The sequence below is a fragment of the Camelus bactrianus genome, chromosome 23 (assembly GCF_048773025.1).
Source record: "Camelus bactrianus isolate YW-2024 breed Bactrian camel chromosome 23, ASM4877302v1, whole genome shotgun sequence".
Taxonomy (NCBI): domain Eukaryota; kingdom Metazoa; phylum Chordata; class Mammalia; order Artiodactyla; family Camelidae; genus Camelus; species Camelus bactrianus.
The window spans coordinates 17567619-17593884 of NC_133561.1; the positions used below are offsets into that span (position 1 = coordinate 17567619).

Here is a 26266-nt window from a genome sequence, read left to right on the forward strand (position 1 = left end):
CAGGCCAGCTGGCTGTCTACACCAAAGCCTCTGAGAGCAGAGTTGAGTCCCTCTGGTGAGCTGACTATAGTCCAGGGTCCATCCAGTCTCCGTCCTTGCCAGTGTCACAGAACTGATCAGACTTGGAGAGCTTGACTCAGGAACATCAGACACCTGGGACATTGTTGGGTTAACAAGAAAGCCAATTCATTTCATCATTTGTAGTTGGCATGATTCCTTTCCAGAGGGATCTGCCTGGCATCTGAATGCCTGTGGGGCTTAATTAACAATCAGAAGGCTGTTTGATGAATATGAACTTAAACAAACAATGTTGGATGTTCCGCAGGGGTATTTCCCCAAGGTAGTGAAAAGGCCAGTGAGCTGGCCAGACCCACAGCAGAGGTCATCTTTCTATTGGCCAGATGCTGCATTTTTCCCTAAGCAGAGCTCGACACAGCACCAAACCACTAGCTTCCTCCTCTGTGAAATGAGACAGGACCCTAGAGTCATCCTCAACTCCTCCCTCCCTCACATTTCACAGTCCATCACCAAGTGCCATTACTCCTTCTTCCTAAGTATTTCCCACAGCCAACCACATTTTTGAATCCCTACTGCCACTCCCTAGTGCAAGTTGTTTCACCTGGGCCACTGTAACAGCCTCCTAATGTGCCTTCCTGTCCCTACTCCCAAACCCCTCCTACCAAATTCTTTACCCTGCAGCCAGCTGTTCTTTTCCAGATAACTTGGATCCTGTCACTCCCTCATTTAAAGCCCTCCACTGGCCATTATCATGAGGATAAAGTCCCATGAGTTGGTCCAGATCCTCCCAGAAGCAGACACCAAGTTAAAATGAAACGTGCAAGGATTTTCTTTGGGGAAATGTCGGTGAGAGGGAGCTGGAGGAGGCTGGGAGACTGAGACATCAGACTGTGATGTAAGCAACCCCCCGGGAAGGAGAGAGGGCGAGGATGGAAGGTAGAAGGGCCCTAGATTGTGGTGCAGTCTAAGGAAGATCCAGCAAAGCCACTTCTCAGTCCTTGAGCCGAAGCTAGCATCGCAGGAGTCCCAGGTCTCTGGGGGATGAGCCTACCTTGCATAGTATCTCTGAGGTGCTCAGTCACTGCCTGGGAGCCGTCAAGGGAAGCCACGCCTTGGAGTGAGTGAATATTAGAGAGTGGCAGCCGGAGATCTTGGGCAGTTATACCCCATGGAGTAGGGGGGCTTCAAGGTGCATTCATCCTTGCACCCAACTCCTCAGCGTGCCTACAGCCCACCTCTTCAGCTCATCTCCTACTGCTCTGACATGACTTACTCTTTACCACATCTGAGTCTTTGTAAATGCTGTTTACCCTGCCTGAATTATTCATCTGCTTACCTTTCCTGCCCCCTTCCCCTTCACCTAAGGAAATCTTCAAATCTCAGCAGAAACAACCCTTCCTCCAGGAAGCAGCCCCATTCCTCTGCCACATGTACCCATAACCATGGTCTCTTCTCCATTCATACTACATGCTGTGTATTTAATGACTGACTCGTTCTTCAGATTTGACTCCAGTAGAGACAGCCTGGTGTGTGTTAAGAGAGAATGTCACAATTGGGAGAGTGGTCAACCATGGAGACCCAGAAAAGGGAAGCACACGGGCAAATGTGGGAAAGCCCAGCCAGGCACCACAGGGTGACTGAGCTCAACATCATAAGCACCTATTATATGCTGTTGAACACCTACTAAGTGCTAGATACTAAATTAGCCAAAGGAGTAGAAACTTGTCAAGTCTAATGAGGAACACAGAGTCAGTCCACAGGAGAGACAACTTGTCAGGCTCCTAGAAATTCTGACTCTTCTAGCAGGTGTACATGAGCCTATTGTTAAGGCTGATGTTCAAAATATTTAGCTGATGTGGCAGAGGTGTGGGCCAATCAGAATAAGCTCCAGCCATTAATAACTAGTGTAGTCATGGGGGTACTCCCACTGAATGTCCACTCTGACTGAACACAAGCAGAGACCCCCGCCATTTACACTGGACTTGTACTTCCCACCACACTTGCTCTGAGCCACTGTCACCAAGGAAAGGCCTCCCACTCCCTGCCCCTGCCTGCTGAGTTGGTTGGGCTCAGAAGTATTTGATCTTTTTTCTCCTTGTAAGTGATGAATTCACGCATCAGTCTCTTGTGAGCCTCCCTGAGTCCCAGCACCACTGCGCCATGGTGACCCATCTTCTTTAAGGCCAGGTGAACCTGTGAGCCCCCTTCCTTGCAACCGTGGACCGCTCTGTGCTGCCAGGCAGCTCTGTTGACTTCCATCGGTGCCTATGAGTGGATGCTTGATCTGGAGCACATGGAGTGGCCTCTCAGAAGACAGGCCCAGGAGTAGTCTTCCAAGAGGTTGCCTTTGATGTTGGAGTCATGTGGGGGCTCAGCACTGGGCAATTACAAACTGGTAACAGATTTAGTCTTAGATCTCAATACCAGACCCAGGGCAGATAGCCAAGGGCTGCTACCCAGAGGCTTATGAAAATTCAGCAAAAAAGTGCTGAAAGCTGGGAGCTCAGAAGTAGCAGGGAATGGGAGATCGGGGGGGGGGGGGTGTGTGTGTGTGTATGTATGTTCATTCTTGTGTGTCCTGAAGATACAGCAGTTTGTGCTGTTGTGCCTTAAAGACACAATTCATGTCAGACTCAGAGGTGCCAGGAGTTCCTCTCCCAATTACTTGTTGCTTGGGCTTCAACTTCTCCAAAGTGGATTTTTGTACAGCAATCCTAATCTTGGCTCTCCCAGACATTAGTAGGATAATGACTGATTCTCATATTTGTTGACATCAACATTTACCAAGCACCATCAGAGCAGAAGGCACCATGCAAAGCCCCCAGATTCGCTACAGTCTGGCTGCTGGGCTGTGCTTCAAGAACAGTTGCAGTTGTTAGACTGCAGAGTGTGTGTGTGTGTGTGTGTGTGTGTCTGAGAGAGAGAGAGAGAGAGAGTTTGGAGCTGCTGTTGAGAGAAGCCTCAACAGGGAGAGATAGGCACAGCCAGACCCTCACTTGGGGGCTTCTATCCCAGGAGGGAAGATTTCTTCCCTGAGCTGTGAAATAAATGAAAGAGTGAAATAAACAAAAGCAGTTTAGAAGGCTGCCTGGCCCAGGGGGGGTCACAAAGCATCAGCCTTAGGAGGCTGAGATTAGAATGGGGAGCAGGGGTTAGAACTGAGGTGCGGGCTGCTGGGAGACACCATTGTTCTTTTATTTTAATATTTTACAAAACATTTATTTATTTAGTTAGCTAGTTAGTTAGTTTTTTGGGGGGGTAGATAATTAGGTTTTATTTATTCATATGGAGGTCCTGGGGATTGAACCCAGGACCCTGCGCACTCTACCACTGAGCTACACCCTCCTCCCACCATGCAAAGCCCCCAGATTCGCTACAGTCTGGCTGCTGGGCTGTGCTCCTCCCACCACAGTTTTGAACCTAAGACGGGGTTCAGGACCCCAGGGGGCTCAGGGTTATAGCAGAGAACTGGTCTCCAACTGAGGTATTAAAATGCATGGAATTTCTGCATGGATTGTTCTCACTTGGAATCTAACACTTACATCAGAGCTCTCAGATTAAGTGGATGGCCCCAGAGGACATAGTCCAGTGGAAAGTTTCTCAGAGTGTGGTTTGAGGATCATCTGCCTGAGAATCAAATGAGGTGTTTGCCAAAAAGGCAGATTCTTGGGCCACACCCTGGGCCTACTGAGCTGGAACCTCTGCGGGTGGGGCCGGGGTGTCTGCTCTTGTTAAGTGGTGATTCTGAAAGCTTACAAGGTCCAGACGCTACCAGGAGGTCACACAATCAAGTGAGGAAGCAGAGGGGATGGCTTCCTGTGCCTCCCACACAGTGTTCAACTTTTAGGAAGTACCACAGAGGAAGGCCAAGTAGATAAATGCGTTTTTCTTTGGACCCTGCAATTTTTCTTTTGTTTTAAAATTTCACTTTTGTTTTGAGAACTCAAAATGTGAGGAGACAAAGGCATTCTTCCCCACCCCACCCCCAACCCCTTCATGGGCCTTGAGTGCTCTGTGAAAGGTGGCCTGTCTGACTCCACCCTCACAGCCTGCTTTCCGGCAGGAACCTGACTCCCAGAGGGGGTCGTGACCAAGGTCTCCAAGAGAATATGCTGTTTCCTGACTCAGTGGGATCTCCAGGCCTGAATCCCCAAGGCCAATGCAGAGGGCTTAAAAATAAAGGCAGGAGGTCCAGCGCAACAGAAAAGAGCAAGAGGCCTCCCTGGATTTGCAAAGGATGATCTGAACAAAGGAGCCTCCCGCCCTCTAGTGGAGAGAAGCTGCATCCCACCCCTGGTCAAGAGCCAGACAGGGATGGATGCTCAGTAGTCAGCCAGGTGGTAACCAAAGTGGTGACGGGGCCCTGGAAACACTACCTAGGATACCTATCTGGGGGCAGAAAGAGGAAGAATTGCGCTGCCTGTGTTTGCTAACTTGCATGTGATTTTAGAATGCACTGATGTAATGTATACTATTTTAATAATGAGTACCTTCCATTGTCAGCAGATTTGACTCTTCATTATTTCTCAGTGAGACTGAGGCTACTACCACTAAAATCACACATGTAATGTATAATCTGTAAATAGATTGAAGCACCTCAGACGGTCATACTCTCTTAGGGGGAGATTAGAGCTTTGGGACAGATGCCCAGGAATGGGGACCCTTCCAAACCAGGAAACCTGGCCAAATCATTCCAGATAGTGTCTGTGGGGACAGGTGTCTCTGCTGGCTAAACTGTCCTTGCATCTGATGATATCAACTCAGTTACACTAAAATTGGAAACAGAATGCATTCCCATTGTACACATTTTGAGAAAGAAAATATACAGATGAACATCTGATATACAGAAGATCCTAAAGTGTCTAACTTCAGGTTTAAAAGAAATAAGATGTGACTAGAAGACACCAGGCTTTCAATAAAAGCTTAACAAGTAAAAGGGCACAACACTTCACACTCACTAGGATAGCTACTTGGAAAGAAAGAAAGAAAAAGAGAGAACATAAAAAGTGTTTGTGAGGATGGAGAAACTGGAACTCTTGTGCACTGTTAATGGGAATGTAAAATGGAGTGGACATTGTGAAAAATGAGTCAGTTCCTCAAAAAATTAAACATAGAATTATCATATGATCCAGCAATTCCATTTCTAGGTATAAACCTCAAAGAACCTAAAGCAGAGTCTCAAACAGATATTTGTACATTTATACTCATCGCAGCTTTATTCACAATAGCCAAGAGATGGAAGCAATTCAAGTGTCCTTCACTGAATGACTGAATGAATAAATGCAATGCAGTATATCTGTATTATGGAATATCATCCAGTTTTAAAAAGGAATGAATTCTGTCACATGCTTGAACCTTGAAGATGTCACACTATGTGAAATAAGCCAGACACAAAAGGACAAATACTCTATGATCCCACTTACATATAAGAGGTACCTAGAGTAGTCAAATTCATAGAGACAGGAAGGAGGATGGTGGTTGCCAGGAGCTGGAGAAACGGGGAATGAACGGGGAGTTGTTGTTTAATGGGTATAGAGTTTCAGTTTTACAAGATGAAAATGTTCTGGAGAACTCTGGGTGATAATGTGTCCATGCAGGTTCATGGATTGTAACAAACGTCTCACTCTGGCGCAGGATGTTGATGGTGGGGAGGCTGGGTGGAAACAAGGGGTATAAGAGAACTCTGTTATTTCCTGCTCAATTTTGCTGTGAACCTAAAACTGCTCTAAATAGTAAAGTTTTAAACTTAAAAAGTTCTGGAGATGGATGATGGTGATGGTTGCACCACAATGTGAATGTACTTAATATTTCTGAACTACATGCTTTCACATGGCTAAGACAGTAAGCTTTATGTTATTTATATTCTACCACAATTAAAAATAAACATGAAGTAAAAAACAAAAGGCAGAGGGAGAACTGGGCTAAAAAGAGACTAATTTAGGAACCTTAGACAATTGTACACTTTAAAACGTCATAAGTGATGTTATAGTGTTTTTAAATATATATATTTTATTGAAGTATAGTTGATTCACATTTCAGGTGTACAGCAAAGTGACTGAGTTATACACAGACACACACACACACATATATATATTCTTTTGCAGATTCTTTTCCATTATAGGTTATTACAAGATATTGAATATAGTTCCCTGTGCTATACTGTAGGATTCTGTTGGCTATCTATTTTATATATAGTAGTTAGTACCTGCTAATCCCAAACTCCTGATTTATTCCATTGTGTGTGTGTATATATGTATGTGTGTGTAAACCATATCTTCTTTATCATTTCATCTGTTGATGGACATTTAGGTTGCTTCCACATCTTGGGTATTGTAAATAGTGCTGCTATGAACATTTGGGTGCATCTATCTTTTTGAATGAGAGTTTTTTGTCTTTTCAGTATATATGCCCAGTAGTGGGATTACTGCATCATATGATAACTCTATTTTTAGTTTTTTAAGGAATTTCCATACTGTTCTCCATAGTGCCTGCACCAATTTACATTCCTACCAACAGTGTAGCGGGGTTCCCTTTTCTCCACACCCTCTCTAGCCTTTATTATTTGTAGGCTTTTTGATGATGGCCATTCTGACTGGTGTGAGGTTATACCTCATTGCAGTTCTGATTTGCATTTCTCTGATAAATAGCAACATTGAGCATCTTTTCATGTGCCTGTTGGCCATTTGTATGTCTTCTCCAGAGAAATGTCTATTTAGGTCTTCTACCCATTTTTTGATTGGGTTGCTTTTTTGTTTGTTTGTTATTGACTTGTATGAGCTGTTCGTATATTTTGGAAATTAAGCCTTTGTCAGTCACATCATTTGCAAATATTTCCATTATTCTGTAGTTTGTCTCTTTGTTTTGTTTATGGTTTCCTTTGCTGTGCAAAAGGTTTTAAGTTTAATTAGGTCCCATTTGTTTATTTTTGCTTTTGTTTCCATTGCTCTAGGAGATGGATCCAAATAAATATTGCTGCGATTTATGTTGAAGAGTGTAAAATGTATTTTAAAGTCTATTTTATTTAAAATTTCAATAAGTGAAAGTGTACAGAACAGGATGCTTATCAGGCAAAGAGAAGAAGAACATGTGGTAGACAGAGGAAAGAAAGCAGAGGGAATAAACATTTTATGGCCTTTGCTCTGAAGGGAACATCCCTGGGGGCCTGGAGGGAAGTAGAGATGAAGGGAGGTATGGAACAAAGAAGGAACTTGGCCCTCGCCTGCGATCTAGGTGAATCCCTGTTAGGGGTCTGATGTCATCTGGGTAGGAAAGTGGTCATTTTTTAGGGTGGGAAATTGTGGAGGGAAATATGAGAAAAGCTCTATGTTTTTTCCACCTTTAAAAAAACTTTCATCACCTCCCATCCACAAAACATCAAGTGGGAGCAAGAGAGGACGAAAATATTAGAAAAAAAATGCAGAAACATTAGAAGCAGGTTTGACCTTTGCTTTTCACTTTGAGCCAAAGGGCAATCTGCACGTGCCATTCAGGTCCAGCCTTTAGTAACACTGAGCCCTAAAGGAATATGGCGTGCAGAAGCGTGATGACAAGCCAATAGTATGCGTGTCCCTGAGAGTCCATTCACAGTCATCTCCGTGGGGAATACCACCAACCACCCAATGTCCATCGGGAAGTCTGATGGCAAAAATTTCAAAAGAGTGGACCGGACATTTCGTTTCCTATCTTCACTGGTGGCAAATCTTTTTGTCCTTTCTGGAATGGATTGAATTTTTGGAAACAGCTAAAAGTTATTCACAACCAACTGGTGTGGATTAAGAAAACCAGCTGGCTTTCCCATTGCATCATATGCTGATTTATATCAGCATATAAAGAGCAGAAGAAACCCAAAAGGAGTTCTAAGCCAGACAACGGAGCAGCCCTTCCCACAGTGATTAGAGCGGATAATAGGCACTTAGCTATGTGAGCTGTAGACAAAATTTCAAACAGCCTCATCCTGTCATCACATTTGGCAGCATTCACAGATCCCAGGCAGTCCTGATCTCACAGCATTAAACGCCCTCCAGTAAACGCTATGAAGACCTGTGGACGGTCCACAGTAACTGCCCGGCGGCTGCTCATGTTTGCAGACACTGCTGTTGCCGACAGCGTGTGCCATGCAGACCTGCCTCTGAAGAAGGCTCTGAGACCAGTGTTCTCCTCAGCTTGGGCCAATACCGGCTGCTCTTTAGTTGGAGAATAGAGCGTAGGTACCACGAGCCTGGCGCTGGAATGACCTTGTAAATCAGACTCAGGCACCTCTTACCAAGCGTACTTCCAACTACCCCAGGCAACCCATGTCAGAGGCCCAAAGACCAAAGCCAGTCATTGAATAATCATTTCCCCCAACGCCCACATACATACAAATGTTGCCATACGTACAACATTTCATGCGTATCACAGGATGGTTGTAATATCCCATTTAGAGCATTTTCCTATTTTTTTTTTTAGGTAACAATTTCGACTTTGTCTTCTTTGGAGCATTTCCAGGACTGTACTTTTGTTTTAATTTCAAGCTGTATTAAATCAGAAAAAGAGGCCGTTTAGGCAAAGACAGTCATGTGCAGGAAAAGGACAAGTGTCCCTTTGTGGGGAGGGTAACGCTTGGCTTGCACCCTGAATAACGAACTGCCTGGAGTTTTTCTGCTCTTATCTTTTGCCAGAAGAAATAGGCATTTAGAAGCAAGGAGGTAAGGGGAAGAAACTTGGAGGTGAAGAAAAGGCTTTTTCTCTCTACCATTGGAATCATGTATTCTTCCCTCCAAATTCTGGATGGATTAAAGAAAAACAGAAAAAAAGATATAAGAAAAATAAATATTTTTTTCAAATTTCTTTCTAAGCAAAGACTCTTTAGGCTTTGATTGGATAGAAGAAAATATTTTTTAAAAAGACAACAAAAAACATTTCTCAGTCTTTATTGTTTAATTTAAGGTATTGTATATTTACAATGGACAAGAAAAGAGGAGGGGGAAAAAATCCAGTTAAATGTATTTTATTTTGCTTTTGATCTTCACCTTAAGTAGCATTTATTTTTCAGATATTGGCATGCCCATAACAAATATAAATATATACTATACATATTTTATATGATACATATACTATATTAAGATTTGCATACAGTGAAATACCCAGATATTAAGCAAGTAGTTCAGTGAGTTTGGATATGTGTACACACCCACACAACCACTACTCTGACAACATAGGCAACAAATCTATCACCCAGAAAGGTCCTGATACCTCTTTCCTGTTAATCTTTACCCCCTCCACCAGAGGAAACCACTGTGCTGATTTCTAGCTTACAGATTAATTTGCCCATTCTTAAACTTTTTACAAATGGAATCATTCCATATGTACTCTCATGTGCCTGGCTTCTTTTACTATAATATTTTTGTGATTTATTCATGTTGTTGCATCAGTACATTATTTTTTATTGCTGAATATTCTATTGTATAAGTATACAATATTGTACAAATATGTGATAATTTGTTATCTAGTCTGTTAATAAATATTAGAGCTGTTGTCAGTTTTTGACACTTAGGAATACAGCTGCTCTGCATATTCTCATTCAAGAGTTTTTCTGGACGTTTTATGTTTTATTTCTCTTGGATAAATACTTAGGAATGGAATGGAACAGCTGGGTCATAGAATGGATGGATGCGTAACAGTTTTCCGCGATGGCTGGATCATTTAGCACTCCCACCAGTGTGAGAGTTCCAGCTGCTTGCTGTTCTTACCGCATTTGGTATTGTCATGGGGAGAAATCATGTCTCATTGGGGTTTGAAGTTGCAATTCCCTGGCGACAAATGACACTGAGCATCTTTTCATGCCTTTTTCAGTCAGGTTTGTTTATCGTCTTTTGTCAGGTATCTGTTCACGTCTTTTGCCCATTTTTAATTGGATAGTTTGTCTTTGTTATTTATTTATAGGAATTCTTTATATATTCTGGATATAAGTCCTTTGTCAACTTGTGTATTGCAACTATTTTCCAACAATCTGACTTGTCCCTTTGTTTTACTAATGGTGTCTTTTAGTAAGCAGAAAATTTTAATTTCAAAAAAGTCCAGTTAATCAATTTTTAACTTTATGTTTAGTGTTTTGGTGTCTGCTCTGAGAAATCGTTCCCAATCCCAAGATCATGAACATAATCACCTCAATTTTTTCCAGAGTTGTTTTTTTTTTTTAAATTGAAGTGTAGTTAGTTACAATGTGTCAATTTCTGGTGTACAGCATAATGTCCCAGTCATACATATATACATACATATATTCATTTTCATATTCTTTTTCATTAAAGATTATTACAAGATATTGAATATAGTTCCCTGTGCTATACAGAATAAATCTGTTTTTTAATCTATTTTTATATACAGTAGTTAGTATTCTAGAAGTTCTAAAGTGCTAGCATTTACACTTAAGTCTATGAGACAGGGGACAAGGTTCATTTTTTCCTATACATTTATCAAATAGTTCCAGCATCATTTGTTGAAAAGACTTTCCTTTTCCTATTGAATTACCTTAGCAACTTTGTCAAAAATCAATTGATTATCTATGTGTGGACTGTCTATTCTGCTCCACTGATCTATCTGCCTTCATGCCAATACGGTCCTGTCTTGGTCACCATTGTAGTTTTGTGGATCCTCCAGTTCTATCTCAAGATTATTTTAGCTATTATAGGTTCTTCATATTTCCACTAAAAATTTTTAATCAACTTGTCATTTTCTACCAAAAATATTTTAATTTAATTGAGACTTTAATTGGCATGGTATTAAATTTATACATAAATTTGGAGATAACTGATATCTTCCAGTCCATAAATATGATTTATTTCTCCATTGGTTTAGGTTTTCTTAAATTTCCTCATGATTGTCAAGTAGTTTCCATGTATTTTGATAAAATTTCTCCTAAGCATTTTTTGATGTGTTTCTGAATGCTATTAAAAGGGGTTTTTTAAATTTCCATTTTTAACTGTTTGCTGTGAGTATATAGAAATACACTTAACTTTCGTATACTGATTTTGTAATCTGTGACCTTACAAAACTCATTAGTTCTAGTGGTTGTTTCATTGGTGCCTTATAGATGGTTATGACAGATGTAAAAAGTTTTTCTTCTTTCTTCCCAATCTTTATGTCTTTTATTTAATTTTTATTTGCCTGATTGCAATCATAAGGGCTCTAGTACAAAGCTGACTAAAATTGAGAACATTATTGCCTTTTTCCTACTTTTAGGAAAAATAGTCAATATTTCATCATTAAGTATATTAGCTATAGGTTTTTCATAGGTGGCCTTTATCAGAATGAGGAAATTCCTTTGTATTCCTAGTTTTCTGAGATTTTTATTATGAATGTTGATTTTTTTCAAATGCTTTTTCTACATCTACTGAGATGATCATGTGGTTTTTCTTCTTTATTCTGTTTGTACAATGAATTATGTTGGTTGATTTTCAATATGAAAACACTTGCACTCATGGGATAAATCCCATTTGGACTTGATATATTGTTCTTTTTATATATTTCTGGATTCAATTTGCTAAAATTTTGTTAAAGATTTATGTACCCACATTCATGAGGGATATTGAGCTGTAATTTTCTTTTCTTGTAGCATCTTTGTCATATTTTGGCTTCATGATTGTTGCTGGTGTCACCATATTGGAAACTATTCCTTCCTCCTTTGTTTTCTGAAAGGGTTTGTGTAAGATTGGCATTATTATCTTTTCCTTACATGTTTTATGGAATTTACCAATGAAACCATCTGGCCCTGAAGTCCTGTTTGTGGGAAGATTTTTTAATTAGGAATTCAATATCTGTAATAGACAGTATTTGTAAAAAGGGACCGTTAAATTTCTGTATTTATTTTTGTGTCACTTTTGGTAATTTGGATTTTTCAAGGAATTTTCTCATTTCATCTAAGTTGTCAGATTTAGTGTCACTGAGTTATTTATAATATTCATTTATTATCTTTTTTAGCATCTGTAGAATCTGTGATGATAGCTCTTTCATTGCTCATATTGATCATTTATGTTTTCTCTTTTTTCTTCTTAATCAGTCTTATTGGGGTTTATCAATTTTATTAATCTTTCTAGAGAGCCAACTTTTGGATTTATTAATTTACTCTGTCATTTGTTTTGTATTTTGTTAATTTCTGTTCTTTTTTAACTCTGCTACCTACTTTGGGTTTAATTTGCTCTTCTTTTCTAGTTCTTGAGGTAAAACTTAGATCATTTATTATAAATCTTTTTTCTCTTCTAACACTGCAAGTATTTAATGCTATAAATTTTACTCTAGGCACTGCCTAGCTGCAACTCTCAAATTTTGATATGTTGTATTTTCATTCAGCTTAAAATATTTCCTAATTCTCCTTGTGATTTCTTCATTGCCCTGTGGGTGCTGCATAATTTCCAAATATGTGGGGCTTTTCTAGGTATCTTATTATTACTGATTTATAATTTATTTTTGTTGTCAGACGAGAATATACTATTATAAATACTGTGTGATATTACTTACATGTGGAATCTAAAAAAACACAGCAAACTAGTGAATATAACAAAAAAGCAGACTTACACATATAGAGAATAAACTAGTGGTTACCAATGGGGAGGGGGGATGTAGAAGGGCAATATAGGGGTGGGGGAGTGGCAAGTACAAACTATTGTGTGTAAGACAGGCTACAGGGATGTGTTGTGCAACATGGGAAATATAGCCAATATTTTGTAATTAGTGTAAATGGAGGATAACCTTTAAAATTGTATAAAAAATTTAAAAATAAAATTAAAAAATAAACTTCCATTTTTTAACTTTGTAAATTTACATATTTTACTTTGTTCGACTGAGTCTATATTACTATTATAAGTTAGAAACCTAAAAAATGGTTTTAAAATTTTTAAAAATTTAAAAAGAGAACATACTATGTAAGATTGAAATGTGCTAAGACTTATTTTATGGTTCAGCACATGGTCTATTTTGATGACTATTCCATATGCACTTGAAAAGAATTGATGGTGTTTGTGATGGACTGAACAATAGCCCGAAAGGTATCTAGGTCCTAATTCCTGGAAACTGTATATTACCTTACATGATGTATTCATCAGGTTCTCCAGAGAAACAGAACTAATAGGATGTGTGTGTACGTGTGTGTGTCTATTTATACAGAGAGACAGAGATTTTAAGGAATTGGGCTCATGCAGTCGTGGAGGCTGGTAAACCCAAAATCTGCAGGGAAGCCTGGCAGGCTGGAGACACAGGAGAGTTGCAGTTTGAGTCCAAAGGCCATTTGCTGGCAGAATTCCCTCTTCTTCCAGGGAGGTCAGTCTCTCTGTTAAGGCTTCAACTGACTGGATGAGGCCCATTCACATTATAGAGGGTCATCGGCTCCACTCAAAGTACTGATGTAAATGATAATCTCACCCAAACAAAGCCCTTGCAGAAACACCTAGAATAATGCGTGACCAAATATCTGGGTACTGTGGCCCCGCTAAATTGCCACATAAAGTTAACCGCCGCATATGGCAACAGAGCCTCTGCAGATATGATTAAGGTAAGAATCCTGAGATGGGGAGATTATCCGGGATTATCCAGGTGGGCCCTAAATGTGATCACAGTGCACTTACGAGGGAGGCAGAGGGAGATCTGATTACAGAGACCAAAGAGAAGGTGATGTAATGAGGAAGCAGAGAGAAATCTGAAGATGCTAAACTTCTGGCATGAAGATGGATAAAGAAGCCATAAGTCAAGGAAGGCAAGCTGGCATCTGCAGGAGAAATCCCTCTAGAAGCTGGAAAAGGCAAGGAAACAGATTCTCCCTTAGAGCCTCTGGAGTGAGCACAGCCTGCTGACACCTCGGTTTTCATCCACTGAAACTAATGTCAGACTTTTGACCTCCAGAGCAGAAGAGAGTGTGTGTTGTTTTGAGCCACCCAGCTTGTGGTAATTTGTTACAGCCACCACAAAAAAGGAATACAGATTTTGGTACCTGGAAGAGGGGTGGTGCTGTAACAAATACTGGAAAATGTGGAGTCGCTTTGGATTTGGGTAAGGGGTAGAGTCTGGAAGAATTTTGAGAAGCATGATAGAAAAAGCCTAGACTGTTATGAGCAGACTGTTAGTAGAAATAAGGATGTTAAGGACTCTGTCCATGTTGGGAGAGTATAGCTCAGTGATAGAGCATGTGCTTGTCATGCACAAGGTCCTGGGTTCACTCCCCAGGCCCTCCATCAAAAAAAAAAAAAATTGTCAGTCAGGGCTCAGACGGAAGGGAGGGGCACAGTAGAGAAAGCCCACATCATCTAGAGAATATCTAGATTATCATAAACAGACTGTTGGTAAAAATAGCTGAGTTGTGTCCTCCAGTTATGAGGAAAGCAGAACTTGTAAGCAATGCACTTGGATATTTAGCTGAAGAGATTTCCAAACAAAGTATAGAAGGTGCAGCCTGGTTTATTCTTGCTGCTTGTAGTAAAATTCCAGAGGCAGCATAAATTGAGGGAAGAACTGTTAAGAAGAAAGGAGCCAAGACTTGATTTGGGAAACTCTCAACCTATCCTGATTGCGAAAGAGGCTAATTAGGAGGTTCACTGTCCAGAAAACAGACTGTAGAGAGAAGGTCACGGGTGTGGCTGGAGAGCCATTGGCTGGTGCTGAAGAAGTCAGACATGTGACTGTGGGTTCCCTCAGTCATCTGAGCAGAAGCCAAGAACAGAGATGGGCGACTCCAGGAAAGTTCTGTGGAGGAGCCTCTTGTTTCATTGTGTGAATCCCCATGACATACACAAGGGTTCTGAGAATGTTACGTCAGCAGAAGCACTGCCAGCTGGAACTGACAGAGACAGAGAGAGGGTGAAATGAAAGAAGGCTGTCACCCCAATTCTACAGGCTGGAAACAGACTGATAAGACTACTCAGTTGCAAACACACGCTATCCCTGAAGAGAAAGGAAAACAGCTCTGGGGAGGCAGGAGGTGGGCTGAGGGTGGGGGCTTCAAGCCACAGGGGATTACTCCTGGGTCTTGAGACTGAAGGGAGTTTGGCCAGAAGGATGTCAAAATTGCCTGGGGCTGTTGACTCTTTTCCTCCTTCCATTTTCTCCCCTTTGGAACGGGGATGTCTACAGCTGTGATCCTGTGCCTGTCCCACAGCTGTATTCCTGAGCAGACCACCTGCTCTCCGGTTTTACAAGTCCACAGATGGAGAGGAATTTTGCCCCAGGATGGATCATCCCCAGAGCCTCTCCCACAGCAGATTTAGACAATATACATGATGAAGTTTGGAGGTTTTGAGCCGATGATATTTAAACAAGACTTGGGGCTTGGAAGATGCTGTCGTGTGTTGAGACTTAGGATGCTGAGATAGGGTGAATGCGTTCTGCACGTAGGATACACTTGAATCTTTGAGGGCCAAGGTTTGGACTGTGGTTGTCTAAATAATGGCCTCCAAAGATACTCAGGTTCTAATCCCCGGGACTTGTCAATATTACCATATACGGCTTTAAAAAAAGCCTCAGTCCTCCTCCTGTGTGTCTCTCCTTTACTCTCATACTCACAACACTTCTGACACCAGATGTTTGGGGTTTTCCCCACACCAAGCAATTCTATGACACCAGCTGGGTGTCCTAGAATTAAACTCAATTCTGACACTATCTACCTGGAGGTGGCATCAGGGCTCCATTCCACAAGACTGCATCCTCCCCCACTTCCACTTCAGATGCCAATTGAAAGTCCACATTGTTACCTGTGCTTCTGACCAACCAGCAGTGAACGGGAGGTTCTCACAACCATCCCCCGTCCTTGGTTTCGACTAATTTGCTAGAGTGGCCCACAGAACTCAGGAAAACAGTTTACTTACTGTTTACCATTTATTGTTAAAAATATGATAAAGGAAACGGATGAAAATCCAAATGGAAGAGATGCATAGGGCAAAGCATACGGGGAGGGGCTCGGACATCCCATGCCCTCTCCAGGCACACCACTCCCCTAGTACCTCCATGTGCTCACCAACCCGGATGCTCTCCGAACCCCAACTACTGGGATTTTTAGGGGGGTTTCATCATGTAGGCATGATTGATCACTAACTTCACTTCCAGCTCCTCTCCCCTCGCTGGAGAATGAGGGGTGGGACTGAAAATGGATTTAATAATTGATTGTACCTACACAAGGAAGCTCCCATGAAAATCCCAATAGCCTCGGGTTCAGAGAGCATCCACGTTGGTGAACATACACATGCCAGGGGGATGAAGTTCCCCAACTCCACAGGACCGGCCCCCCATGTTTGTGACCCTCCCAGACCTCGCCTTAGGGACCTCTTCATCTGGCTGTTCGTCTGTATCTTTATCACATCCTTTAACAAACTGGTAGACATAAGTGTTTCCCTGAGTTCTCTGAGCTGTTCTAGCAAATAATTGAATCTAAGGGGGAGGAGGTCATGGAAACCTCTGATTTGTAGCCAAGCTGCACAGAAGTTGTGGGTCACCCAGGGACCTACTACTTGTGACGGGGACTGAGCCCTTACCTGGTGGGATCAGATGTCATCTCCAGGTAGGCAGTGTTGGAACTGAATTCAACTGTAGACACCCACCTAGTGTCAGAAGTGTCGTGTGTGGTGGTGGTGTGTGAGAGCAGAGGAGAGACAAACAGGAGTGCTGTGGGTTTTCTATACAGCAGCCAAAGGGGCTTTACCTGTGTGACTCAGTGAAGGGTCTTGAGATGAGGAGATTATCAAGGCTTATCCAGGAGGGCCCTAAATGTAATCACAAGCAGCCATGTAAGAGGGAGGCAAAGAGATGAAGGAAATGTGAAGACTGAACCAAAATGCTGCACTTCTGGCTTTGCAGGTGGAGGAAGGGACTACAGGCCAAGGATGCAGCTCTGGAAACAAGGAAGGAAACACAGAGCCTCCAATTGGAGGGCCGCCCTGCTGGCACCTTGATTTGGGGCCAGAGAAACTGATTTTGGACATCTGACCTCCAGAACTGTAAGAGGGCAAATTTGTGTTTTTAGCCATCAAGTTTGTGGTGATTAGTTATAGCAGCCATAGGAAACTAACACAGTGCCGTTCAAATCTTTATCCTTACTGGTGTGTGTGCGCGCGCGCGCACTTTGTCTCGTTTTATCAATTTCGAAGAGAGGACAGTTAAGCTCTCCAACCATGATTGTGGGTTTTTCTATTTCTCCCTTCAGTTCTCACTTTTTTGTTTCATGAGCTTGGAACCTCTCTTGTTAGGTACATATGCAATTAGGACAGGAAGACATTATAAATGGTCTCTCTTATCACTATAAAATGCCCTTCCTCTCTGGTGCTACAGGAATACAGTTCAGGGCTCAGCCACGGCTTTGGGGAAATTTTACATGCAGATTTGAGGGGGCTCTCCCTCTGTGGCTCCTTCTTTCCAGGACTGCTTCCCTTTCCGGCCTCTAACTCCATGCTCTGATACCTGACTATGTGCCTTAGGATAAATCTGTGTCCCTGACTATGACTGTGGCTTTCAACCTGATTTTAGTCACCCTAAGCTATCACAGACTGGGCAGCACCTCCAGGGGAAAGTCACAAAAAAGAAGTACTCACACAGCGCCACTCCCTTCCTCAAAGGTCAAATACCCTCCAGTTTCTGCTGCTTTTGGTTGCTCTCCAGTACCTTAAAATAATGTATTTTAAAAATATTTTGTCTAGCGTTTATCATTGTTGTCTGTAAGAGGATTAGCCTAATATAAGCTACTCTGTCATCGCTGAAACCAGAAATCCCCTTAGTTACAATACAATTTTTAAGAACTTCTAGAGTCCAAAAAGATTTTTTTTTTTTAATGCAAACAGCTGCCTTGAGAAATGGGGAAGAAAGAAGTAAAGCAGCTGGTTTGGATTCATTCCTCTTCCGATTAGCGGGGGACATTTCCAAGGACAGAAAGACCAATGACCTGGTCTAATCTCCTTATAAATATACTGACAGCTGGATATTTGCTAGGAGGAAAGTGCTTATAAACTAAATTCTTTCAGCACAATGTCTCTGGTCTAAAGTTGCTCATCATAAACAGACCGAGACTCCACGGATTTATGACTGGAGAGAATCATGCTAGTTACACAACTACTCGATATAAGATGGAGATGTGTTACAACCTAGAGTCTGCCCTCCCTACTGTGTGAGGTGCCCCACAAACCTCATTAACAGTCTCCTTTATTACTCTGAGCCAGAGAGCACGTGTCCGAGCAGGAAGGACAGACCTGGGAACCACCCGGATGTCTCAGACCTCCCCCGGCTCTTCATGTGCCTCTTGATGATTATATCCATTAAATTTGATACTGGCAAGACCTCTGCTTCATGTAAATCTGGTCTCATCAGATCCATTGTGTTAGCTCAGAAAAAACTTACAGCAAATATTTAAATAGGGCCAATATCTTTATTACAAAAAGTTCATATAAATCATTAAGTGTCAACAAACCAAAAGACACATAGGCACAGGACTCAAGGGGCAATTCACAAAAGAGAACATATAAACAAACAGAAAAGGATTCACACTTCCTAGTAATCAGTGTAAATCATAACAACATGGAGTTTTTCTTGCTTTTTTTCTGTCTTTCAAATTAGCAAACAATTTTATAAAAATGGTAACTTCTTTTTTTTTAATTGAAGTACAGTCAGTTACAATGTGTCAATCTCTGGTGTACAGCACAATGTTCCAGTCTTGCATATACATACTTATATTCATTTTTATTAGAAAATGGTAATTTCTAAAAATAGCCAGGGTAGCAGGAAGAGACATTCTCATGACTTGCTAGGAGGGAGCAAACCTTAATGCAAGTCTTTTGAAAAGCAATTTGATAATACGCCTCGAAAGCCCCAATAATTTCATATTCTTCAGATTTAGCCTAAAGGAAATAATTTTTAATATAAAGAAATCTATGCCCTAAAATTTAAAAAACTGGAAACAATTTAAAAAGTATAGCAGTAAATGAATGGTTAAACACAATGTGGTGTATCTATTTTCACTGGAACACTGTCCCTATTTCAAATAATGTTTATAAGACTATATAATAATACAGGAATATAATACAACGTTGAGGGGAAAAAAGCAGGCCACAAAATGGTTCACATAATGGAATTTTACAAAAGTTTGAAAGGAAATGTACCAAAATGTTACCATCCATCATCTTTGGGAGGTGGGACTATTTGTTACTGTCTTCTCCTTTTTATGACCTACAATTTACGACTTAGAATTTTTCTTTAATGAATATGTATTGCTTTACCATAGAAACAAACCCTGTAAAGCCAGAGAAAATGATGAGTGTTGGTTAGCATATCATAATCCAACATTACCTTATGATTCAGATGTGGAGGAAAACAAAGTGTAATGAAATGAAACATTATCCAAACATATACATGTTAAACGGTAAACTGAGGCACATTAACTTTCTGGGTTTTTTCGTAAAGAGTTTGAGTACACATTGATTTGAAGTGGGCAGTGCCAGAACAAAGGTGGCTAGAGCTCTCCACTGACAGGAGCTGGGGAGGGGTTTTACAGAGAGGATGCAGAAGAAAAGCAAGGAAATTATTTGATTGGCCATAGCTTAACCAGTTGCCTTATTTGGGAAAGCTTAGTTGGCTGTTTGTGGTTGGTGGTTCTTAAATTTCATTTTCTCTGATTCAGGTGCATTGATTCTGCTTAGGTTTTGGTTTGCTTGCACAGGGTAGCAGACCTTAGACCTATTCAGTCTAACAGCCTCCTTGTTTAATTACCTTACCATGCATTACATCTCTTCCCTCCATGTTCAAAGAAGTAATTCCTAATTAAGTGGGAATGACTATTGGATAGCTTCTACTCTCGTTCCTAAAGCAACACATGTAGAATGGTATACAGAACCACAGAAAATAATAAAGTGGAAGCCAAGCTATTAAAAAAAATTTGCTGAATTGTCTATAAAGTATACATTGTGAATTTCATTAATCTTTTAAGAAACACAAGGTGATATGCAAATCCTTGAAATGGCTTAAAGAACCAAACACCAAAATGCTCAGCCCGTCCACTACATGCCATAGAAATATGGCGGGAAAGTGAGCCCTGAGAGAAAACTCCAACTGGTGGTTCTTAAAGGTGATCTGCAGACCCCTGGGGTATGTGTGGACAACACGGTTTTCATACTAACACTAAAACGTTGTTATTATGTAAACTTTTTCACTATGTTGACATGTGCACTGATGGAACGAAAGCAATGGCAGGTAAAACTTCCGGTGCCTGAGCATGGAGAAACTCAGTAGCACCAAACAGTACTGGTAGCCATCATATCAGTCACTGCCACGAATTAGTGACTTTTAAAAAAATGCCAGATTCAATTGGAATGTACTTAATAAAGCAGTAAATATTACCAATTGTATGTAATTTCTACCCTTGCTTGCGTACTCTTTGCAATATTCTGTGTAGTGAAATGGGAGGTAGGCATCAAGCATTTCTGCTACATTCTGAAGTATCTTGGTCATCTCCATGCAAAGCATTTAAGTGATTACACTTACGTGTAAACTGTACCAGCTGCTTTTTCTAAAGAACACCATTTTTGCTTGAAAGTATGGTGGGCAATCAAAAGTTACAGACTTGTGATTCTAGCAGACATGTTCTTGAAAATGAACAAAGTGAGCCTATTATTTCGAGGGAAACGATGGGAAATACTTATGGTATTTGTTGCTAATGACAAGTTATAGCTTTCAAGTAAAAATGAGAATTCTAGAAAACTTGTATCTGCTATGTGAGTTTAATAGCTTCCCCCAAAAGATTCTTCAGATGAGATTGGTGGTGATATTAACAAATGTAGAGTTTTTTATATTGTATAATGAAATGTATCAACATTTGGAAGATCTGCATATTTCAGTGAACCAATGTTTTTCTAAATGATCAATACATGATGTTATAAAATCATGCATGGGTAAAAGATCTAATAAAGTGCAGGAGAGATCAATGGATTTTAATGTAATAGATATGAAAAGTTCATTGAGGGAATACTACTCAACCATAAAAAAGAATGAAACAGTGCCATTTGCAGCAACATGGATGGACCTAGAGATGAGCACACTAAGTGAAGTAAGTCAAACAGAGAAAGATAAATATTATATGATATCACTTATATGTCAAATCTAGAAAATTACACAAATGAACTTATTTATAAAACAGAAACAGACTCACAGACATAGAAATCAAACTTATGGTTGCCAAATAGGAAAGAGGGGGGAAGGATAAATTAGGAGCTCAGGATTAGCAGATACAAACTACTGTATATAAAATAAATAAACAACAAGGTCCTACTGTATAGCACAGGGAACTATATTCAATATCTTGTAACAACCTTTAGTGAAAAAGAATATATATATATATGTATGTGTGTGTGTGTGTGTATATATATATATAGAATCACTCTGATGTACACCAGAAACTAACACAACATTGTAAATCAACTACACTTCAATCAAAAAAAAAAAGTTCATTGATATCATTTCAGACTCCACTCTGCAACTACATTTAAAAAATTACAATCATTACATTTAGTGTAGTATCAGAATAATCCACAATGATCTGAAAAGACTATTAAAACACTCTTACGTTTTTCAACTTTAAAACTATGCAAGGTCAAATTTTCTTCACATACTTCAAGCAAAGCATCATATCACAAAAGATTGAATGCAGAAGCAAGTGTGAGTATCCAGTTGTCTTCTTATAAGCCAGACATTAAAGAAATTTGCAAAAATGTTGTATTAGTTTCCTATTGCTGTTATTAAAAAATTACCACAAACTTAGTGGCTTAACAACACATGCTTATCATTTTATAGTTCTGTAGGTCAGAGGTCCAACACATATGTCACAGGGCTAACATCAAGGTGTCAAAGGGCTGTACTCCTTTTTTGAGGCTCAAATGAAGAACCTGTTTCCTTGCCTTTTCCAACTTCTAGAGGCCACATTCTTTTCTTGGCTTGAGGTCTCCTTCGTCTAACTTCAGATCAGCAATATTGCATTTCCTTCTGACTCTTCTTTAGTGGTTGCCTCTCCTTCCAACACAGCCAGGAAAGGTTCAGCACTTTAAGGAGTCATGTGACTGAGCCCCCCTAGATCCAGGAAAGCTCCCCATCTCAGGGTCCTCAACCCTAATCATATCTACAAAGTCCCTTTTGCCATTTAAAGTAACATAATCACAGCTTCTAGGGAACAGGGTCTAGATATCTTTGGGGGCCATTATTCTGCCTACCACAAAAATAAAACAGTGCCACTTTTCTCACTAATTTTTTTGTAAAATATAATTATTTTTCATAAAAATGTTAACCTGTCATTAGTTGTTATTACTTTTAAATGTTTTTTTAAATCTCTCAGTTTTAATTTCTAATATGGTAAACATTGATAAAAGCTTTCTGGAATCCTCAGTTTTAAGAGTAATAAAGGGGTAGCAAAATGGAAAGTATGAAAATGTCTGGCTTAAATTATTGAAATGGTGAAAGCAGACATCATAAGAACTCCTTAAAATAACACAAACATCCACTGAGGAGAGATGAGACCATCCTAGCTCTCATGCAAAGAAAATGATGTAAATATGATGTCATTATGTGAATTGACTGGAATGTTTTAGGCAATTGCTGGTAATTCCTAGACATATTGGCAAAGCTCTATCAAAGAATGAGTTGTTTCAGGGTGTCCTTCTGTCCAGTGTCACCCATGACTGGCAATACTGCAGATCCGTCACAAGCAACTAGTCCATGGCTGAGATTCATATCTGGCAGACTAGCTCTGTCCTGAAACCCTACCAGTGAGATTATCCAAACATGGTATATCATGAAATGTGGCTCTGCATGGCTCAAAGGGGAGGCAAAGAAACTGCTCAAGTCTTGAAAATACAGTCATCCAAAACCTGTGGAACACTGCAAAAGCAATTCTGAGAGGGAAGTTTATAGTGATACAAGCCTACCTCAGGAAACAAGAAAGACCTCAAATAATCAATCTAACCTTACACCTAAAGGAACTAGAAAAAGAAGAACAAAACCCAAATTGAGCAGAAGGAAAGAGATAACAAAGATCAGAGCAGAAATAAATGAAATACAGACTTGAAAACAATAGAAAAGATCAACGAAACTAAGAACTGATTCTTTGAAAAAAATAAAACTGATAAACCTTTAGCCAGACTTATCAAGAAAAACACATAGTAGACCCAAATAAACAAAATCAGAAGTGAAAGAGAAGTTACAACTGACACCACAGAAATACAAAGCCTTGTAAGAGATTACTATGGACAATTATATGCCAATAAAATGGATGATCTAGAAGAAATGGATACATTTCTAGAAACATACAATCTCCAAGACTGAATCAGGAAGAAACAGAAAATACGAACATACTAATTAGCAGTAATTAAATTGAATCAGTAATAATAATAATAATATAAACTCCCAATGGACAAAAGTCCAGGACTAGACTGCTTCACAGGTGAATTCTCCCAAATATTTAAAGAAGAATTAATACCATTCCCTCTCAAACTAATTCAAAATACTGAAGAGGAAAGAATGCTTCCAAACTCATTCTATGAAGCCAGCATTCACCTGAAACCAGACAAAGGCACCACAAGAAAAGAAAATTATAGGCTAATATCACTGATAAACATAGAGAGTAAAGTTCTCAATGAAACATTAGGAAATCAAATTCAACAATACATTAAAGGGATCAAACACCATGATCAAGTAGGATTTCTGCCAGAGATGCACAGATAGCTCAATATCTGCAAATCAATCAATGTGATACACCATATTAACAAACTGAAGAATAAAAATTGTATCATCCTAATAGATGCAGATAAAGCTTTTGACAAAATTCAATCTCTCTTTACAGTAAAAACTCTCAATAAAGTTGGTATACAGGGAACATACCTCAACATAATAAAGGCCACATATCAAACTGGCAGCCAACAGCATATACAAGGATAAAAAGCTGAAAGTATTTCCTTTAAGATCAGGAACAAGACAAAGATACTCACTCTCATCACTTTTACTCAATATAGTACTGGAAGTCCTAGCCACAGCAATCAGATAAGAAAAAGAAATAAAAGGAATTTAAATTGGAAAGGAATACGTAAAACTGTTACTGTTTTTAGATGACATGATGCTATATATAAAAAACCCTAAAAACACTACCAAAAAACTATTAGAACTAAGAAATAATTCAGTAAAGTTACAGGATACACAATCAATATACAGAAATCTGTTGCATTTCTATACAGTAACAACAAACTATGAGAAAGAAAAATTAAGAAAACAATCCCATTTACAACTGAATAAAAAAGAATAAGATACCCAGAAATAAATCTAACCAAGGAGGTAAAAGACCTGTACTTGGAAAACTGTAAAATACTGATGAAAGAAATTGAAGAAGACAAAAACAAACGGAAAGCTATAACATGCTCATAGTTTAGAAGAATTAACATTGTTAAAATGACCATATTCCCCAAGACAATCTACAGAGTCAATGCAATCCCTATCAAAATATCCATGATACTTTTACAAAACAAATAATTCTAAAATTTGTATGGAAACACAAAAGACCCCAAACAGCCAAAACAATCTTGAGAAAGAGGAACAAATCTGGAGGTTATCATACTCCCTGATTTCAAACTATATTATAAAGTTACAGCCATCAAAACAGTATGATACTGGCACAGACACCTAGATCAATGGAATAGAATGTAGAACCCAGAAATAAACATGATAAGATGCTCAATATCACTAATCATCAGGGAAATGCAAATCAAAAACCACAATGAGATATCACCTCACACCTGTGAGAATGGCTGTTATCAAAAAGACAATAAATAAGTATTGGCAAGGAGGTGGAGAAAAGGGAACCCTTGTGCACTGCTGGTAGCAATGTAAATTGGTGTCGCCACTATGGAAAACAGTATGGAGGTTCCTCAAAAAATTATAAATTATTTACACTTAGGCTGCTTCCCTATCAAGGCTATTTTAAATGATGCTACAGTAAACATTGCGGTGCATATATCTCTTCAAATTAGTGTTTTCATTTTCTCTGGATAAATGCCTAGGAGTGGAATTTCTGGATCATATGGTAGTTCTATTTTTAATTTTTGAGGAACCTCAAAATCCCCTGAACACCAAAACCTGAAGCAGAGGCCATCCATTCCCAAACTGAGGTCAGCTTCAGGAAGGTGCTTACTCATCCTTCACCAACCAGCATGTGAAAAGCAGCTGAGTGTGACGACCTCAAAGGAGAACCAAGAAGGGAAATAATTCATCAAAGATCACTCAGCCACAGCCCAGCCCATGAACTGACATGGAATCTTCTAAGTGGGCCAAGAGGGCTGCAGCAGCAGGTCAGACGGACTTGGGTTCCACGCTTAAATCTGCCACTTGTTATTCATGCATATTTCGGAAACAGTTTTGTCTGTATGAACTTCCATTTCCCCACCAGCAAAAGAGCAATAATAATGTCCCACCCCTTACAGAGTGTTCCAATAGCTAGACAAATAAAATATAAAGTACATATAACTGGGATCCAATAAATGTCCATTCCCTATCCCTCTTTTTCTGGCCCTAAAGAAGTCAACCACATTGACTTGGCAGTAATCCAAGAAAGATACGGTCTCTGCTCCAGAGATGTTCACAGGAAGTGAGGGAGACAGGTGATGGGCTCTCTGTATCACCCTGCAGTAGATGCTGTGCAAAGGAATGCTAGCAGAGACAGCTGCATGTAGTTTGGTAGAGCTGGTGGAGCAACAGTGTAAGGGGAATGGGGCTGGAAAGGTCTCATGCATTAACCAAGTTTCGTTTAGTTCCATGTGAGGGAGTCACAAAATAACCACGGCATGAACATGATAAAATTGTTTTTCCCTTCCTGAGACAAAGTAAGGTGGTAAGCAATTCTAAGCTAGTGGCTCCACAATCATCAAAGACAGAGCTCCTTCCACTTTGTTATTTTGTTGATTCTCCATCCTTGCAGTCGTCATGGTCCAAGATGGCTGCCTGAGCTCGGGCTATCACCTCCACATTCCAGACAGCAAGAAGAATGACAGTAAGAAAAAAAAAGAAAAAAGAATGACAGTAAGGCTGTACCCCTTCATCTTCCATCTTATTAGCCAGAACTTACTCACATGGCTTCACCTAGAGTGGTCTGTGGGATTTCTGAGTGGAGTGGTCCACATGTCTGGGGCTCTGGGGAGAGGACTAAGTTGGAGATTCATCACCATAGGGGTGGCAGCTCGGGGCATGGCTGGATTCCCCAGTGCACAGTGCACAGTGACGACAG

At 40.1% G+C, this 26266-nt stretch overlaps 1 long non-coding RNA gene across 3 annotated transcripts in view; it reads right to left on the bottom strand.

Moving 5' to 3' along the window:
* The window catches only part of LOC123613990 (uncharacterized), a 53609-nt gene that overhangs the window by 24009 nt on the left and 3334 nt on the right, over positions 1-26266 (bottom strand). Inside the window, exon 3 of one of the 3 annotated variants that reach the window (XR_006721423.2) lies at positions 5230-5671. The exons of 1 other annotated variant lie outside the window; for it this stretch is intronic. This is a non-coding gene — a long non-coding RNA (uncharacterized LOC123613990). Of the gene's footprint in view, positions 1-5229; positions 5672-18368; positions 26002-26266 lie in introns of those variants that run through there. One more of the 3 variants, XR_006721424.2, reaches the window with a different exon arrangement.